At 48.8% G+C, this 18,440-nt stretch overlaps 1 pseudogene; it reads left to right on the top strand.

The window, feature by feature from the left end:
• Window positions 1-13,205: 13,205 nt before the first annotated feature.
• Window positions 13,206-15,803, top strand: Gm6518 (annotated as a pseudogene).
• Window positions 15,804-18,440: the final 2,637 nt, after the last annotated feature.

Here is an 18,440-nt window from a genome sequence, read left to right as displayed (position 1 = left end):
CAGAGCTATGCAGTGAGACCCTGACTCCAAAGTAAATACATAAATAAGGAAGTGGAGGATGTCTTAGTTAGGGTTCCCATTGCTGAGAAGAGACACCATGACCAAGGCAACCCTTTTTTAAAAAAATATTATTTATTTATTTATTTATTTATTATGTATTTATTATTTATACGAGTATACTGTAGCTGTTTTCAGACACCCCAGAAGAGGGCATCAGATCCCATTACAGATGGTTGTGAGCCACCATGTGGTTGCTGGGAATTGAAGTCAGGACCTTTCAGAAGAGCAGTCAGTGTTCTTAACCACTGAGCCATCTCTCCAGCCCTGAAGGCAACTCTTAAAGGGACAACATTTAACTGGGGCTGGCTTACAGGTTCAGAGGTTCAGTCTATTATTATCACAGTAGGGAGCATGGCTGTGTCTCGGCAGATGCGGTGCTGGAGAAGGAGCTGAGAGTTCTGCATCTTGACCGAAGGCAACCAGGAGAGACTGGCACCCTTAGGCAGCTAAAAGGAAGCTCTCTCCCACAATGGGTGGAGCCCGAGCATAGGAGGATACCTCCAAAGCCCACCCCCCACAGTGACGCACTTCCTCCAACAAGGCCACGCCTCCTAACGGTACCATTCCCTATAGGCCAAAGACTTTCAAACCACCACAGGGGATAAGGAAATTGACTGAGTAGGTAAGAATGCTTACTGAGAAAGCACTAGGATCTGAATCCAGATTCCCAGGATCCACCTAAAAGACAAAGAACGTCAATGCTGGCTTGGGTGTAGGGTAATAAAGACAGGCAACAGTAGCTTGCTGGATACCAGCCGAGCACATCAACACTCTGGGTCCAATGACCCTGTGTCAAAGAAATAAGGCACAGACTGAGAGCAGAGGACACTTAGTGCCTTCCTTTGGATTCCAATGATCGTGCACATGTGTCCAGGCACCTGCACATATGTCACACATACATCATACATACATAAACATAAACATAAACCAACAAGAAAATCAGGAAGGAAGTTTCTGCTACACTCAAATTTTAATTAGGAGTAAAAGCACCTATATTAAGCAATCATTATGTGCTAAGCACGACTTTAGGCCTGGGAATTTAACATGGACCTACTTGGTGTGGGTCCCTTGCAGCCCACAGTCTAGTGGGGGAGGGGTGGATAGACAAGAAGACACACACAGTAAAACGTGTGTCCGGTTGGGCCTAGTAAGAAACAATGCTGGTCTCCGGGATGTGTTTGTTCTCCAGGAGCGTGCTGCTGGGAAGCAAGCTTCCCTGTGCATTAAGCTGTTCCTAAGAGGCTGTTTCTCTTTCCATTTCTTTGCCCTGTTGTGATACCGCCAAGGGGATCTGCAACAGAGGCCAAACACATAGCACGCCCGAATGTTGGCCTTTTAGCCTTTAGGAATATAGGCAAAGTAAACCTTTTTTCTTTATCAAGTACCCAGTCTTCAGCTTTGTGTTATAGCCACAGGAGACTGGCTGACATAGAGGGTACAGACCATGTGCTTTTTGTGTGTCTATACGGCATGTACCAATAGCTAAATGGATCTAAGTACACGCGGGGCACAGGGGCCACCTGCTCTGCTAAACAGAAGAAGGTAATATAATGCATTATTAAGAAACACCAAGGGGGTACACAGAGAAGGCCGGTCTCAAAACAAAACAAACAAACAAACAAAACAAAACAAAATCAAACAAGCAAAAGAGAAAGAAAGAAAAAGAGCCAGGCATGGTGGCACACGCCTTTAATCCCAGCACTTGGGAGGCAGAAGCAGGCAGATTTCTGAGTTCGAGGCCAGCCTGGTCTACAAAGTGAGTTCCCGGACAGCCAGGGCAACACAGAGAAACCCTGTCTCGGATAAAAAAAAAAAAAAAAAAGAAAAGAAAAGAAAAGAAAAAAGAAAAAGAACCTGATGGGATATCAGAGCGCCACCACCAGGGCAAAGTTCTCCTAGTCAACTGGTAACACAAAAGGATCCCTAGATGCCCACAGGCAAGGCAGGTGGGAGGGCGCCTAGAGCAGGGTGCCGCTAACTGTGTGAAGTTCAGGAGGACCTCGGCAGGAGCCTCCAGCAGCGCACGGGCAGCGCACGGGCAGCTTGAGGCAGCTGGGTGGGAAGAAGGCTTCTTTAGTCTCCCGACCGCACCCCCATGCCACGGCCCTCCACCTCAGCATATGTCCCCTCGGAGTTGGGACAGGACCTAAAAACAATCACTAGGCTAGCTTCACAGAGACATCTAGAGACACTCTAGCCAGCTAAGCGTGTGGCGTCAGGGACATGGCCAAGACAGCTGCCCCTTCTTCATCTCAGTGTATCCCTGTCCTGCCACCTAAAGAAACCAGAGGGCCAGAATCCTTACTGCTTGACCGGCCACCTTCGTTACTGCCAGTGTCCCTGTAGCACCCTCTACTGGCCAGGTTGGCCAAGTTTCTACTCTACAAAGAATAATACAGAGAGGGGGCGGGGTGTCTTTTAATAGGTGTGGACTCAACCAATCATCGATTGAAAATACCAAGAGGCGATGGACAGTATTGGCTCGTGCTTTCAATCCCAGCACTCGGGAGGCATAGGCAGCGAGTGAGGCCAACCTGATCTATAGAATGAGATCTGGAACAGCCGGCCAGGACTACACTGAGTAAACAAAGGGGGGGGGGGAGGGAGAGGGAGAAAGAAGGGGAGGAAGGGAGGGAGAGAGAATTCAGAGAAGCAAGGATTCTGAGCCATGATAGCAGAATGGATCAGTAATTCCAGCACACAGAAGTTAGGAAGGTAATGAAATAAGGAATAAGACCTCTCAAAGGAGGAAGAGGCCTGGGGAGATGGGTCAGCCAGCAAAGTGCTTGCTGAATAAGGGTTAGACCCTCAACACCGGCATAAAAAAGCTAGGGAAGAGAAGAAGATAAACTGGGGCTTGCTGGCCAGCCAACCTAGCCTACTTGTTTAATAGCAGTCCAGCGAGGAACTCTTGCTAAAAAAGGAAAAGAAGAGAAGAGAAGAGAAGAGAAGAGAAGAGAAGAGAAGAGAAGAGAAGAGAAGAGAAGGACAGAAACCAAGGTTTCATGAACACACACACTAAATAAATAAATGAATATCTAGGGCCAACAAGATGGCTCAACAGGTAAAAGTAATAAATTACCATACAAGCCTGATGGAACCAAGAAGTATCACATTGAAAACCCACACATTGGGCTGGTGAGATGGCTCAGTGGGTAAGGGCACCCGACTGCTCTTCTGAAGGTCAGGAGTTCAAATCCCAGCAACCACATGGTGGCTCACAACCATCCGTAACGAGATCTGACTCCCTCTTCTGGAGTGTCTGAGGACAGCTACAGTGTACTTACATATAATAAAATAAATAAATAAATCTTAAAAAAAAAAATCACCCATTTCTACATTAAAAAAAAAAAAAAAAAGAAAACCCACACATTTGCCCTCCACAGGGATAACCTGTTGCACTCTGATGACACCCATTTTTCCTCTTGGAAGTCCAGGGCCCTGGCATCTGGGAAGTAGTTCTGCAGTCCTGTGACCTCAACTCAACCAATGTGAAGGAGTTCTGTAGAGTCATGTGACCTCAGGGCACTCAATCACACACATCACAACAGATCAGGTTGTGTGTGTGTGTGGGGGGGGGGTGTCTCTGCAGTGATGCTGAACCTCTGTAATCCCAGAGATTAAGAGGGTGAAGCAGGAGGATCAGGCGTTCTATGATACCCAAGGAAAAACCCTGTCTCAAACAAACTCTAAGCAGGGCATGGTGGGAGTGCCTGAATTACCCGGCAAGCATTTGGAAATTGGAGGCAGGAATACTAGGAGTTCAAGGTCCTCCTCAGCTACATGGTGGATTTGAGGCTAGTCTAGGCTATATGAGATCCTAACTCAGAATGCCAGTGTGTGTGTGTGTGTGTGTGTGTGTCTGTCTGTCTGTCTGTCTGTCTATGTATGTACCTGTGTGTCTGTGTGGTGTGGATCTGTGTTTGTGTGTATGTAGGAGCTGTAAGGATGGCTTGCTGTTTACACTGACATTTCAACACAGACAGCACTGTATCGGGTTATCTTGAGGAGTCTGCATAATCATAGGCATAAAATGCTTATAGAGGCTGAAGATTTGGCTGAAGTGGATAGAGTGCTTGCTTAGCATGCAGGAAGCCCTAGGTTTGAGGGGGTGAAGTGGCTCATGCCTGCAATTCCAGCACTCTAGAAGTGGAGGTCCAAGGATCGAGAGTTTAAGGTCACCCTTGAGTGCATAGAGAGTTCAAGGCCAGCCTGTATAAAAGTGGGGGGGGGGGCAGGGGAGCCTGTTAGTGTCATAGGCCGTTAATCCTAACCTTCAGACAAAGGCAGGAGGATCTCTGTGAGTTCCAGGCCAGCTTGAGAGTTCCAGCCTGTGAGACCCTGTCTCAAAAAAAAGAAAAAGAAAAAGAAAAAAGAAAAAAAAAAAGCCTAAGGGGGCGGGTAATAAAAAGAAAACGGCTTCTGGAACATTTCATGGAGCATAGTGACTCTCATTATTTATTACGGGGTGTGGCACAAGTCATCCAAACCCATCATCTTTCTTCTGGCACCCCCCCAAAACTCCTACATGTGTCCCCTAAGATTCCAAGAAAGGCCTCCTCCGTGCCCCAATTTCTTTAAAAACATCTCCCTCCTTGCTGTGTGCCTTCGCCATCGCTAGAATTCGGGGTGAGTCAGGGCAACTTCCTCTCCTCCCACCATCCTCTAGGTTCTGAGGATTTTCCAGTCAGGATTCCAAGCTCCTGGGTTTCTCTTTGCGACCAAGTCTTCTGTCCGTCATCCTCTGGCCCCACCCACCAGGTATCTCTCCACCCCGCCTCCTCCCCTCCTCACCCTGCCCTGCAATTACATCAGCAGAATAGTCTCGGGCAGTTCCCTGGGGAACTCTTAGACTAAGAACACCTGGGCGACGTCCCAGAGCCGTGACTGGTGCAGCCGCCTTCCTCCATCGCCAAGTCCAAACTCTCCAGAAACCCGGAATGGGCTGGAGGCATGCCTGGAGCACGGACTGGGGGACCGGACCCCAGAACTACTGACTCTGGAGCTCATCAGAGAGTATGCATGTGGGACAAGATCCCAGGCGACCCAGGCAGTGAGAATCGCTGCACCGCGGAGAGGGAATGGTTAAAACTCACGTTACTGTTCAGGAAGGATGAACCTGGGCCATTTGCTGGAAAAATGGATGCGACTGGAAAGTCTCCTGTCAAACGAAATACACCAGACTCACAAAGGCAAATATCACGATTTTCCTCTCCTGTGCAGGATCTACATTTAGCAGTGTACGTAGGAAAGCCATAAAAGCATAATTATTTGGAATAGAAAAGAGAAAAGTGGGGAGTCCTGAAGGGAGGGGAGCAAAGAAAGTCATAAACACCTGTGACTGTAGCTCCAAGAGAGTAACGCCCTCTCTGGCTGCTCTGAACACCTACATACATGTTCAAAGACAACCACACAGACACACGCATACACATAGCTAAAAATAAAAAGTAAGAGGATGGAGAGATGGCTCAGCAGTTAAGGACACTTCCTGCTCTTCCAGGGGATCTAAGTTCAGTGTTCAGCACCCACAGGACAGTGCCCACAGTAACTCCAGTTCCGGATGTCACAGGTCTTCTGACCTCCCAGGGCACGGCACACATGTAGCACACAGACACACATGCAGGTAAAACACCCACCTGCGTAAAATAAAAATAAATAAATCCTTTTTACAAGTTAAAAAGAACGTCTTAAAAAAAAGTAATAAGAGAAGCCAAGGGGTGGTGGCACATGCCTTTAATCCCAGCATTTGGGAGGCAGAGGCAAGTGGATCTCTGAGTTCGAGACCAGAGTCTGATCTACAGAGTAAGTTCCAGGACAGCCAGGGCTACACACAGAAACCCCATCTCAAAAAAAAATAATAATAATAGGAAAAAATGATACACATAATGATGTAATAATAAAACCCATTATTCTATATACTAACTAAAAAGAGTTCCTAAAGGAAAAATCCTTCCTCCCCCAAAAGGTCATGCACAGACCAACAGCATCATTTGGTGAGAGTCAGGAAAGTCTCTTGTTGGGCACAGTGGCATGAATCTGCAGCCCCAGCCACTCAGGAAGTGGGGCAGGAAGATTGCTTGAGCTCAGGAGTTTGATGACAGCCTAGGGAACATAGCCTGTCTCAAAGTAAAATACAGGAAAAGGAAAGGGGCTGGGGAGATGGCTCAGTGAGTAAGAGCACTGGCTTCTCTTCCAGAGGACTCATGCTCAATTCCCAGCACCCACATGGTAGCTCACAACTGTTGATAACTCCAGTTCCAGAGGATCCCCGGTACTAGGTATGCACAAGGTACACATATATGTGCATGTAGGCAAAATATTCATACATGTAAAATAAATCCTTTTTAGAAAGAAAAGAAGGAAGGGAGGGAGGCAGGGAAGAAGGAAGGAAGAGAGGGAGGAAGGAAGAAAGGAAGGAAAGAAAGAAGGAGGGAAGGAAGGAAAGAAGGAAGGAAGGAAGGAAGGAAGGAAGGAAGGAAGGAAGGAAGGAAGAGAAAAGCCAGCAACTGATACCAAGCCTGACAATCTAAGTTCAAATCTGGGAACCCACATTGTAGAAAGAGAGAACTGACTACCATAGTTTTCTGATCTCTGTGCCTGCTCCTGCTCCTGCCCCTGCACTTACTTGCTCTCTCTCTCTCTCTCTCTCTCAAACACACACACACACACACACACACACAATCTTTGAAAGACAGGGAACAGCAGGCAGTGGTGACACACACCTTTAATCCCAGAACTTGGGAGGCAGAGGCAGGAGGATTTCTTAGTTCGAGGCCAGCCTGGTCTACAGAGCGAGCTCCAGGACAACCAGGGCTACACAGAAAAACAAAAACAACAACAACAAGAAGAAAGAAAGAGAGAGAGAGAGAGAGAGAGAGAGAGAGAGAGGAAGAAAGAAAGAGAGAGAGGAAGAAAGAAAGAAAGAGAGAGAGAGAAAGAGAGAAAGAAAGAAAGAAAGAGAAAGAAAGAAAGAAAGAAAGAGAGAGAGAGAGAGAAAGAAAGAAAGGAAGGAAGGAAGGAAGGAAGGAAGGAAGGAAAAAGAGAAAGAGAAAGAGAAAGAAAAAGAAAAAGAAAAAGAAAAAGAGAAAAAGAAAAAGAAAAAGAAAAAGAAAAAGACAGGGAGGAACAGAGGGGCACAGAAAGAGGTATTGTCATCTAGCATGTCTTGTTTCCCCTGGCCGTGTACGAGAGAGCGTCTTCCTCTGTGGCCTCAGCATGCATTCCTAACTGTGGTTATTAGCCATCCCACCAGTCTCTTGTGAAAGGTCAACATGGGCGTCTCTAGCATTTTCCATTCTTGGTTTCTGTATTGGTTTCCCGTATGTTCCCCTCTCTCTCCTATCTCTATGTTTATCTCTTCTTGTCTTCTGCCCATTTCCTAGTGGGTTGTGCAGCATTTTGCTATGTAGCTCAGGCTAGCCTCAAAGCCAGGCTAGCCTCCTCGTTCCTTAGTCTCCCTGGTGCTGGTGTCACAGGCATGTGCCCAGTAGCTAGAACAGGTTGTTTTGTTTTTGTTTGTTTCTTGTGTATGTATGGACGTGGGTCTGTGGTGTGCACTGTGTTTAAGCGTATGTGCACATGCACGCAGAAGCTGGGGGTTCACATAAGGTGTCTTTTTCAATCAGTTGCCACACAACTTTTGTCTTGTCTTGTCTTGTCTTGTCTTGTCTTGTCTTGTCTTGTCTTGTCTTGTCTTGTTTTGTTTTGTTTTGTTTTTTGAGACAGAGTTTCTCTGTGTAGCCTGGCTGCTCTGGAACTCTCTGAGCCATCTCTCCAGATCGTCCACCTAATTTTTTGGTACAGGGCCCCTCACTGAGTCTGGAGCTCAGTGGTTAAACTGGCTGCCCAGCAAGCTTCTGGCATCCCCCAGTCTCTTCCTCCCCAGTGCTGGGATTGAGGGTATGTGCCACTGTGCCAAGCTCTTCCTGTGGGTGCTGGGCTGCTAATGCATGCTCACACACTTGTACAGCAAACACTTTATCCCCTAAGCCATCTCCCTGGACCCTTGGATCAGTTCTGAGAGGTGTGGGGCAGGGGTATACCCAGGTCCATGTGGGGTCTATGTTTGTATTCTCAACACTTGAAAGGCTAAGGCAGAATTGTGAGTTCAAGGCTCAAGACTAGCTAGTCCAAGCTACATAAGAAGACACTGTCCCAAAACCTTTTGTACAGCGTCCGTGAAGATACAATTTGTCTTTTTCCAGTCCATAGTTGAATACAGTGCTGGCACATACACTCACAAGCCTGAGGCACGAGGATCACCCATAAACTCAAGGCTAGCATGGGGTGCATAGTGAAATCCAGGCCAGTCTGGGCTATGGAATGAGACCAAATAAAATCAATCAATCAATCAATCAATCAAAGACAAATCAAGGGAGTGCTGGCACATGCCTTTAATCCCAGCACTCAGGAGGCCAAGGCAGATGGATCTCTGTGAGTTCAAAGTCAGCCTGGTCTACAGAGTGAGTTCCAGGCCAGTCAGGTCTATGCTTCAAGACCTCAGAAAACAAAAACAAAGCAAAACAAAGCAAATAACCCACACCCACAACAATCTTGCAGGGGTGGGGGGTGGGGTGGACCCTGTGGGCGTGGCACTTACACACGCAGTTAACTGATTGTGCTCCCCTGGAGAGAACAGAGCCACAACAAACTGGAAGCTCTGGTGAACAGCACCAGGAAGACCACACAGACGCAGACATGACCTGTGACCCAGACATGACCTGTGACCCCATGACCTCCTGATTATGTACCTTGCATTCTCTGCAAAGCCTAGACACTGAGCAAGACCGTGAACATGGGGGATGCCCTCCATAAGTGGGTGAGAACCAAAGCACAAAATGAAAAAAGTCAGTAACTTACAAGACTCAAGGAAACCTCTGGGGAGTCAGACAAGCAGTAGTAAGCAGTTGCTCCAGAGAGGAGACTCTTCTGAGGAGCTGCCCCAAAGATGTGCAGGGAGCTCCAGGCTTTTATGAGTCCTCACCCGTGCTGGGGTGGGCTTTCCTGTGATGGAGCTTCAGGGGAGTCCCCCAAAGTCCTGTAAGTAACTCCCAAACAACTCTGCTTCTGCAAGCTGGACTTAGATTGGCTCCTTCATGGGTCTGCTATTGCTTCTGTCTGTCTGAGTGAATAGAAATAGACTCCTCATGTAATCATGCAACCAGTACAGGCTGGAGTAGAGGGAGACACTTAGAGCTTGCCCACCTCTGAGAGTGAGTAGCCCAAATTCTACATCTCCTTGTTTGTTTGTTGTTTTGTTGAGACAGGGTTTCTCTGTATAGCCCTGGCTGTCCTGGAACACACTCAGAGATCCACCTACCTCTGCCTCCCGAGTGCTGGGATTAAAGGCGTGTGTCACTACTGCTGGCTAAATTCTACATCTTGTGCCCATCTCTCTCATACCCCACTCCCAGACCTGAGACATTTGGGGTCCCTGAATGGTGCAGAAATCATACAGAACACAACTCCAACTTGATCCTGACAGAGAAGCTATATGTTCAAATTACATTTGTTTTATTTTTATAAAGTTCCATTTGTTTATTGTGTTCATTTTTGGTGCTTATGGAATCTCAGAACACAAGTTGCAAGAGTAGGGTCTCTCCTTCCACCACGTGGGCTCCAGGTTTTAAACTTGAATTGTCAGGCTTGGCTGCAAACACTTACACCCACTGAGCACCAGCTCGCCAACCTAAAGGCTGTAATATTTATTTTCCAGCTCTGTCCCTGGGTAGGGATTGCTCTGAAGAAAGCACTAATGGTACTTCCACTTCCGGTTCGCTCTGCTTCCACTCAGAGGAAAGGCCTAGAGAAGCCGGAAGATCCAGGCACATCGGTGGGATGCTGACAGTGTGTGGGGACTGCCCACCCTTTCCACGAGTGAGTGCAAAAGTGCGCCCATGGGATGTGGTGGGAGGGTACCAGCTGGTGTGCTGCAGAAGGTTCTAAAAAATCTCCCACACAGGGGACAGGTGTGGGCCTTATGGGAATAGGAAGCTAGAGGCAACCTAAGTGCCCATCTCTGGGCGAGTGGGTAAGTACTGGCGCTGTGGGCGCACGCTGTCACAGTTCCACAGGGAACTAGATGTCCGCAGCTGTGTGGGGAGATCTCAGAGATGTGGTGTTAAGTTTTGTTTTTTTTTTTTTGTTTTGTTTTTTGTTTTTTGTTTTTTTTTCAAAGTTAGTAGATTTATAGCGCAATCTCATTTGTGTAAATTGGAAACGCATAGACAAAGTCACAAATTAAAACGGTGCCTCTTGGCAGTTGTATATCAAGCCCGCTGAAGTGGGTGTCTGGGAGGCGGACGGAGGGGGTGGGGATTGGAGAGGAGGGGAGTCTTATGGGCCATTTGTGGCTCTGCGTTATGATCTGAAAAGTATGATTAACAACCCCGGGCACTGAGAACTGAGATGAAATGAAGAAATAAAAGCTGCAGACACATCACAGAAATTGCTTACTGGTTGTGCGGATCTGATAACTGCAGGACTGACCAACAATAGCAGAGCCCCCAACCCTTCCCCAGCCTGCGAGAGGGCCCTAGAGAGTGCCCTTGTCCCTCTTCAAGTTACCCAACAGTCAGAAAGGAGACACTTGTGACTGTTGAGGTGTGTGTGTGCGTGCGTGTGTGCATACATATCTCTTTATTTCTCATGTGTGTGTTTATGTGTGTGTACATGTGTGTGTGTGTGCATACATGAGTGTGTATGTGTGTAAGAGTGTGTGTGCACATGTGCGCATGCATTTATGAGTGTGTATGTCAGTGTGAGTGTGTGTGTGTGTGTGTGTGTGTGTAAGCTGTTAGCAGGTGTCTTCTTCCTCAGTTGTGCTTTAACTTATTTTATTTTGTGGGTCTCTCACTCAATCTGAAGCTTACCAACTGGTGAGACCGACTATGCAGCAAACCCCAGGGATTTTTTTTTTGTCCGCCTCTCGAGCACAATGATCACAGGCATGCAATGCTGTACTCAAGTTTTTTGTTTGTTTTGCTTTGTTTTTCAAGACAGGGTCTCTCTGTGTAGCACTGGCTGTCCTGTAACTCACTCTGTAGACCGGGCTGCGCCTCCGCCTCTCAGGTGGTGGGTTTAAAGGCACACACCAGGACTGCCAGCCATACTGACTTTTTATAGAGGTCCTGGAGATCAGACTCAGGACCTGATGCTTGGGGGACAAGCACGTTCACCAACTGAGCCATCTTCTCAGCCCATCTCTGTTCCTTTGCTTTTGGAGATGGTCTTGTTATACAGCTCAGTCCTGTCTCAAAACATTCAATCCTCTTGTGATTACAGGCTCTGTGGACACACTCTGTCACAGTTACAGACAGGGCCTTAGATGCCCACAGCCTGTGGAGAGAGCTCCTGGGTGCTGGGATTATAAGCACTGGCTCCAACACCGGGCTTCATCTCTGCCCAGACCCTCGTCCCATCTCTTAGCGGCATGCACAATGGGGTGGGCACAGAGAATTCAGTTCACACCTCAGCCTGTAACTAATCAGCGGAGAGACCCCAAGGAAGTCATCAGAAAAATGGGGTAACCATTATAAAGGCCAGGGTTCTTCTGAGAGACAGCCTTACAGGTTACACAGTCATGTACCCCTCCACAGCCTGCAGCCAGTGATGGACCACTGGGCTCCATTTTGTGGGGGTTTGTTGTTCTTGTTGGTTTTTGTTGTTGTTGTTGTTGTTTTAAAATGTTATTTATTTTTAGCATATGAGTGTTTGCATGTGTATATTTGTATCACATTTGTACCTGGTGCCCTCAGAGACCAAAAGAGGGCATCAAAAACGCTGGAAGTGAAATTACAGACCTTTGTGTGCTACCATTAGATAAGCCAGGTCCTCGGCAAGACCAGTATAAAGTGGGAATTTCTGGTTTCTTTGGAGACTCAGCTGTGTCATGTGATGTTTCTCTGGAAACTGTCTTATGAGAGGATGTTTGTGCTGAAGCAGACATGTGGGAGGGTGTTTTGCTGAGAACAGACATGTGGTGTTTTTCTGGAAGCTGCCCGGTGAAAGGGCACATGATGTTTTGCTAAAGCAGACACTTGGGAAGGACATGTGACGTTTGGAAAGAATATGAGTACCACCCAACAGACAGTGGACAATGTGTCGGTCTTTGTTGATCTTTGCTGATGACACACTTGCATTGGTTCGCCTTGCTTTCTTCTCTGATTTGCTCTTCTCATGACTTTGTAGAGAGAAACACACCAAAGAACTTCTGGTGGTGTTCCGGCTCGGCTGCTTCTTGCTGCTTCAGCGGACTTGTGCGATTGGCAGAGCCTCTTGGTTTCTTCTGGATCGAGCCACTGCTGCTGAGTTTGGTGTTTTGCTAGTGGACCTGACTGCTGACAACGAAGACTGGAATCGCCCCAAAGAACTACTTCTAAGCAGACTCATGCCCCCTTGTCCTGTCAGCCATTTTCCTCCCTTACCTTCAGTTGGAGGGCTATAAAAGAGGTTAAAGCCTTTAAGAACCCTTATTAAAGTAGGTTTTGAAAAACATAAGCCTACACCAGTAAGTGTCCTGACCCACTGTCTTTCTCAGCCCCTCATAAGACAGGACCTACCTCGCACATCTCACTGACTCACAGGCCCGCCTCTTCCCCAAACATCCTCAAATACCCAGAAACAAAGCCTTTCCAGCTATCAGGCTACTCCCGAGCAAGATGACACCTGAAAAATAAACCTCACAGTCATAGCAGAAATTACTCATGGGAATTTTACTGAGACACTCTCCTCAGTCAGACAGCCTCTTCCACATGCACCCACCCACCCTCCACCACCTCCCCTGTGACCTTGAGCCTTCTGCCAGCTCACACCCTCTCTCCCTCACTCCCTTCCCTTCTTCCCCACCACACCACCACCAATGTAGTCTAAATTGGGAGCCCCAGGCTTTGGTGACCTGAAAGAGATAGTTTTACAGACTCTTGACACTGGGTTCAGTTTCTCTTTCCTTCCTGACCTGGCCACACCCACACTGGATCACTTACCTGGCCCAGGGATTAGCTCCGCCCATCAGTGCCTCTAAGCACAAATTTTCCTTTCCCTTATCTCCCGATTCCCCCTTCTGCTCTGAAATCATCCAGGATAGCACCTGTAGCCTGGCCTAAAAAGCAGAGCCATGCAGCTCAGGAGACTCTTGGGACTTGAGCATGGCTACAGTGTGCCTGCTGGGTCTGGTGACCATGGTGCTGGGCTTGGCCACAGCTGGCTCTGTCCCTCCTTCCAAGCCCACCCCAACCGGATCAGGCTGTCACCTTGGTAGTTTCCAGTCTCTGTCATAACGGGAGCTCTTTGCCCTTAAGAAAGCCAAGGAGGCGTTAGTGTGTCACCGTTACCACAATGGGCCACCCTACGTCATTTTTACTGGGATGAAGATGGTAGCCTGCCGCTGTGGGCTAACCTCTAATCTTCTGCTATGGGTTAGGCTTGAGCCTTCCAGCTTTGACCAGCTCTAAGTCTATCTTTCTGTTATGGGCTCAGTTCAAATCCTCCTGCCAGGCTGTTTCACTCTTGTTCCTGTGAACTAGCCCCCTGTTCTCCTGTGTGGGCTAACCTGTGCCTGTCCCAAACCCTCTGTCCCTCAAATGCTGCCTCTTCCATGCTTAGCTGGCTTATTCCCATCGCTTTCTGCAGGGAAGGGGACACAGAGTCTCACTTTGTAGCCCAGGCTGGCCTGTCTTAAGGTCCTCAAGACCCTTGGCCTCAGCCTCCCAACTATGCTGGGATCACAGACACAGGGCACCATGCCTGGCTCCTCTTTTCTCTTTCTTTCTGTCCCAGTCTGTCTGCCACCCCAGTCCATCCTGCTTCCCCCTCTAAGAACTTTCTAAGAGTTCTCTCTCCTCTCTTACCTATTCCCTTCACACAGCCTCTGCCCTGTCTCTCATCTCCTAGAACCCGCCTGTGATCCTCTCCTTCCTCCATCTTCCATGCAAACCACGCCCCCACTCCTGCCCCTGCCCGGGACCCCGCCTCCACCCCCGCCTCTGCCCGGGTCCCCGCCTCCCTATCCTGTTCCCTTTTCCCTGCTCTGTCAAGCCTGAGAGCCCAGATTTCCTGTTTGCTGCCACCTGTTTGCCTCCTCACCTGTCTTCTCCCTTCCCTTTATTCCTCACCTGCATCCTCTCCGTTGGTATTTCTACCCATGTGCCCTGCTCTCTGGATCCCTCTTGCTTACTCATCACCTGTCCCCTTGAATGACCTACACCACCTTCCTCCTGCACCGCATTACCCTCACAGCCCAACCTACCTATGCTTTGTGGGGACTGGGACATGTATGGTGATAGAGACTCAAATGAGGGCTCACATAGGCTAGGTAAGTGATCTACCACTGAGCCACGCCCCCAGCCCCTCACTGGGGGATTCTAGGCAGGGGCTCTACCACTGAGCCACGTCCCCCAGTCCCTCACTGGGGGATTCTAGGCAGGGGCTCTACCACTGAGCCACGCCCCCAGCCGCTCACTGGGGGATTCTAGGCAGGGGCTCTACCACTGAGTCACACCCCCAGCCCCTCACTGGGGGATTCTAGGCAGGGGCTCTACCACTGAGCCACGTTCCCCAGTCCCTCACTGGGGGATTCTAGGCAGGGGCTCTACCACTGAGCCACGCCCCCAGCCGCTCACTGGGGGATTCTAGGCAGGGGCTCTACCACTGAGTCACACCCCCAGCCCCTCACTGGGGGATTCTAGGCAGGGGCTCTACCACTGAGCCACGTCCCCCAGTCCCTCACTGGGGGATTCTAGGCAGGGGCTCTACCACTGAGCCACGCCCCCAGCCGCTCACTGGGGGATTCTAGGCAGGGGCTCTACCACTGAGTCACACCCCCAGCCCCTCACTGGGGGATTCTAGGCAGGGGCTCTACCACTGAGCCACGCCCCCAGCCCCTCACTGGGGGATTCTAGGCAGGGGCTCTACCACTGAGCCACGCCCCCAGCCCCTCACTGGGGGATTCTAGGCAGGGGCTCTACCACTGAGCCATGTCCCCAGCCTCTCAACTGGGGGATTCTAGGCAGGGGCTCTACCACTGAGCCACGCCCCAAGCCCCTCACTGGGGCTGATTCTAGGCAGGGGCTCTTCCACTGAGCCATGCCTCCAACTCATCAGTGGAGAATTCTGGTGAAACATCCAGAATCATTTTCCCAGCCCTTACCTCAGCCCTCTTGCCTATTATTTCTCACCTCACCTCAGGTCCAGGAGCACCCCAAGGCCTTGCAAGCTGAGGTGGCCCTGACCCTGAAGGTCTGGGAGAACATAACTGACTCAGCCCTGGCCACCATCCTGGGCCAGCCTCTTCACACACTGAGCCACATCCACTCCCAGCTGCAGACCTGTGTGAGTCCTGGGTCCCTGGCTCCTCCCCATTGTGCCTCCGGCCACTTGGGTTTGCCCTGTGTCCTAGCAGCAGCCTCACGGTCCCCATCCTCTGTCCACAGACACAGCCTCAGCCCACAGCAGAGCACAGGCCCCTGAGCCGCCACCTCTCCCGCTGGCTGCACAGACTCCAGGAGGCCCAGAGTAAGGTGAGTCTGGGCAAGGGGCTGGGGTCTGCAGTGCCTGGGAGCTCTGAGGCCCAGCAGACCCTGAGCCAGCCATGTCCTTTCAGGAGACCCCTGGCTGCCTGGAGGCCTCTGTCACCCTCAACCTCTTTCGCCTGCTCACCTGGGACCTCAAGTATGTGGCCAGTGAAGACCAGTGTGTCTGAGTATGGTGACCCAGCCCAGCCCATCCAGGACAATGGACTTTAAACTCAGCCCCACCCCACCTTAATTTATTTCCTTTCACCATTTATGAAGCTGCAGCCCAGGCTGGGTTTATTTTTCTACTTTTATATAATTTATGCAAACATATGCAAATAAACCACGAGGAGTCGGAGTCTTCAGTCATGTGTGGTCTTGAGTGTGTGTTCATGAATGGTTATGAGCATGTGACTGAGTGTGCGTGTCTGCATGGCGCAGGAGACACTCAAGAGTGTGTGTCTGTATGTCTGTCTTCTGTGATGTGTATCTAAGGGACCACCTCCCTGAATCAGAGGCTAAACAAAGGTGTGTTGTTGTGTGGCCTGGCCACGTGCTCGTGTGTTTACAAACATGCTTTGTGGTCTCTCTCTAGTCTGCACCCACTGTGTATCTCCTCTTTAACATTGTTTCTGGAACAGATGGGGATCTCTCATCCAGGATGCTATCTCCTGTAATAGAATAAAAAACCCAAACCAAGCTGGAGAGGTTGCACAAGGGTGAGAGCCTTAGACCTGATCCCCAGGAACTATTAAAAAAAAAAAAAAGTAACAGTGACCTTTGGAAGCAGATATAGCAGAAGGGCTCCTGGGATTAGCTAACCAGCCAATCTAGCAATGGCAAGCTTCAAATCTAGCTGTAGACCTTGGCTCAGAAAATAAGGTAAAGAGAAAATGAGAAGACACTCAACATGCACTTCAGGCCCCCATACACATGCACATGTGTATATATGTGAAAAAGTACATAAACACTATAACGCGTAGTACACAGGTCAAAGGCTGGAGAGACAGCTCAGAGATCAGCAGCACTGGCTACTCCTGCAGAGGACTTGAGTTGGGATCCCAGAACCTACATAATGGCTCCCAACTGTCATAATTTCCTGTCCCAGGGACATGATGCCCTCTTGTGGCTTCCATGAGCACCAGGCACATCCATGGTATACATATATACATGCCAGCACTCATGTATGTGCATAAAATAAAAATCATTACATTATTTTCCAAAAGCGACCAGCTGAGGGGGGGATACATGGTATTGACCTTTGGCTTCTGTGTCCACACGCAAGCTCACACAAATGCGTGCGGCACACAGGTGCACATACATCCAAAGAAAGAACTCATCTCATATGGCAAAAACAAAAAGGAATTTATCATCACACAGAGTATTGGACCTGCACAGTCACTCTGCTCTAAACCTATACACATAAGCTTGATACCCAGCAACCACATAGTGGAAGGAAGAACTTACCCTCCAACTTGTCTCTGACACCCACCCTAGGGTGTGTAAGTCTTAAAATTCTTCTTCTTCTTCTTCTTCTTCTTCTTCTTCTTATTATTATTATTATTATTATTATTATTATTATTATATGTGTATGGGTGTTCTGCTTGCACGTGTGTCTGTGTACCAGATGCATGCCTGGTGCCTACAGAGGCCAAAAGAGGACATTAATCATCTGTAACTCTAGTTACAGATGATTGTGGGTGCTGGGAATCAAACCCAGGTCCTCTGAAAGAGAAGTCAGTGCTCTTAAACACTGAGCCATCTCTCTCTCCAATCCCAAATGTAAGTAAGTAAGTAAGTAAGTAAATAAATAATATAAGCACATATATTATTCTGAGTGTGGCGGTGCACACACACCTGTAATCTCAGCACTGAGAAAGTGGAAGCAGGAGGGTCAAATGTTCAAAGTCATCCTAAGATACCTACCTATTCGGTTCAAAACCAGCCTAGGATACTTGACATCTTACCAAAAAGTAAAAAACAAAAAACAAAAACAAAAACCCAACAAACAAAAAAGATCTACATGCAAGTCTGGAGAGGAACCTTTACCCCTGGCAGCCCGCCCCTAGGAAGATGGCTGCAGTTAGACCCAGAGCAGAGAGAAGGTGAGGCGAGGCAAGACTATTTCTACTGAACATAGAGTTTGCGATTTTGTGTTTGTCTCACAAAACTGATTTCTAGTGGATCTTCCACTAGTTTGTGTGTGTGTGTATGTGTGTGTATGTGTGTCTATGTGTGTATGTGCATGTGTGTGTGCCTATGTGTGTATATATGTGTGTGCTCATGTGCATGCAGATGTGTGTGAGTGTGTACGTGGAGGTGAGAAACGCCCTCAGCTGTCACCTGTCAATAGCTGTCCACCTTGGTTTGTTTTCCTTTTGTTGACTTAGTCACTGTCTACGGCTTGTCTGTTAGGCTATACTGGCTGTTCAGTGTGCCCCAGAGATCCTCCTAGTTACGCTTCCCTGGCACTGGATTCCAAGCACGTGCCGCCATATCTGGCTTCTGCTCACTCCTGCATGGGTTCTGGGGATTTGAACTCGGGTCCTCATACTTGTGCAGCTGGCACTTTACCGCCTGAACCAGCCATCTTTCCAGCCTTAAGAATGCATTGCTTCATCAAGATACGGAAATGTATACGTTTGAGGTCATTCAGGACTACATAGTGAAAGAGTGAGGGGGGGGGGGAAAGGATACCACTTTGGTGTTTGGTGTTAGCTTCTCACAAGACCATAGGGTATGGGGAGGAGATGTGGGGAGTTGAGGGGCTGGGAATGCAGCTGGAGAGATAGCTTAGCTGTTATGAGCCCTTGAAGAGGACCCAAGTTCAGTTTTCAGGACCCACCCACATCTGGTGACTCACAACTGCCT

Source organism: Mus musculus, chromosome 7 (assembly GCF_000001635.26).
Source record: "Mus musculus strain C57BL/6J chromosome 7, GRCm38.p6 C57BL/6J".
Lineage (NCBI taxonomy): Eukaryota > Metazoa > Chordata > Mammalia > Rodentia > Muridae > Mus > Mus musculus.
Note: the sequence above shows the minus strand (reverse complement) of the source record. Positions and strands in the feature narration are given on the sequence as shown.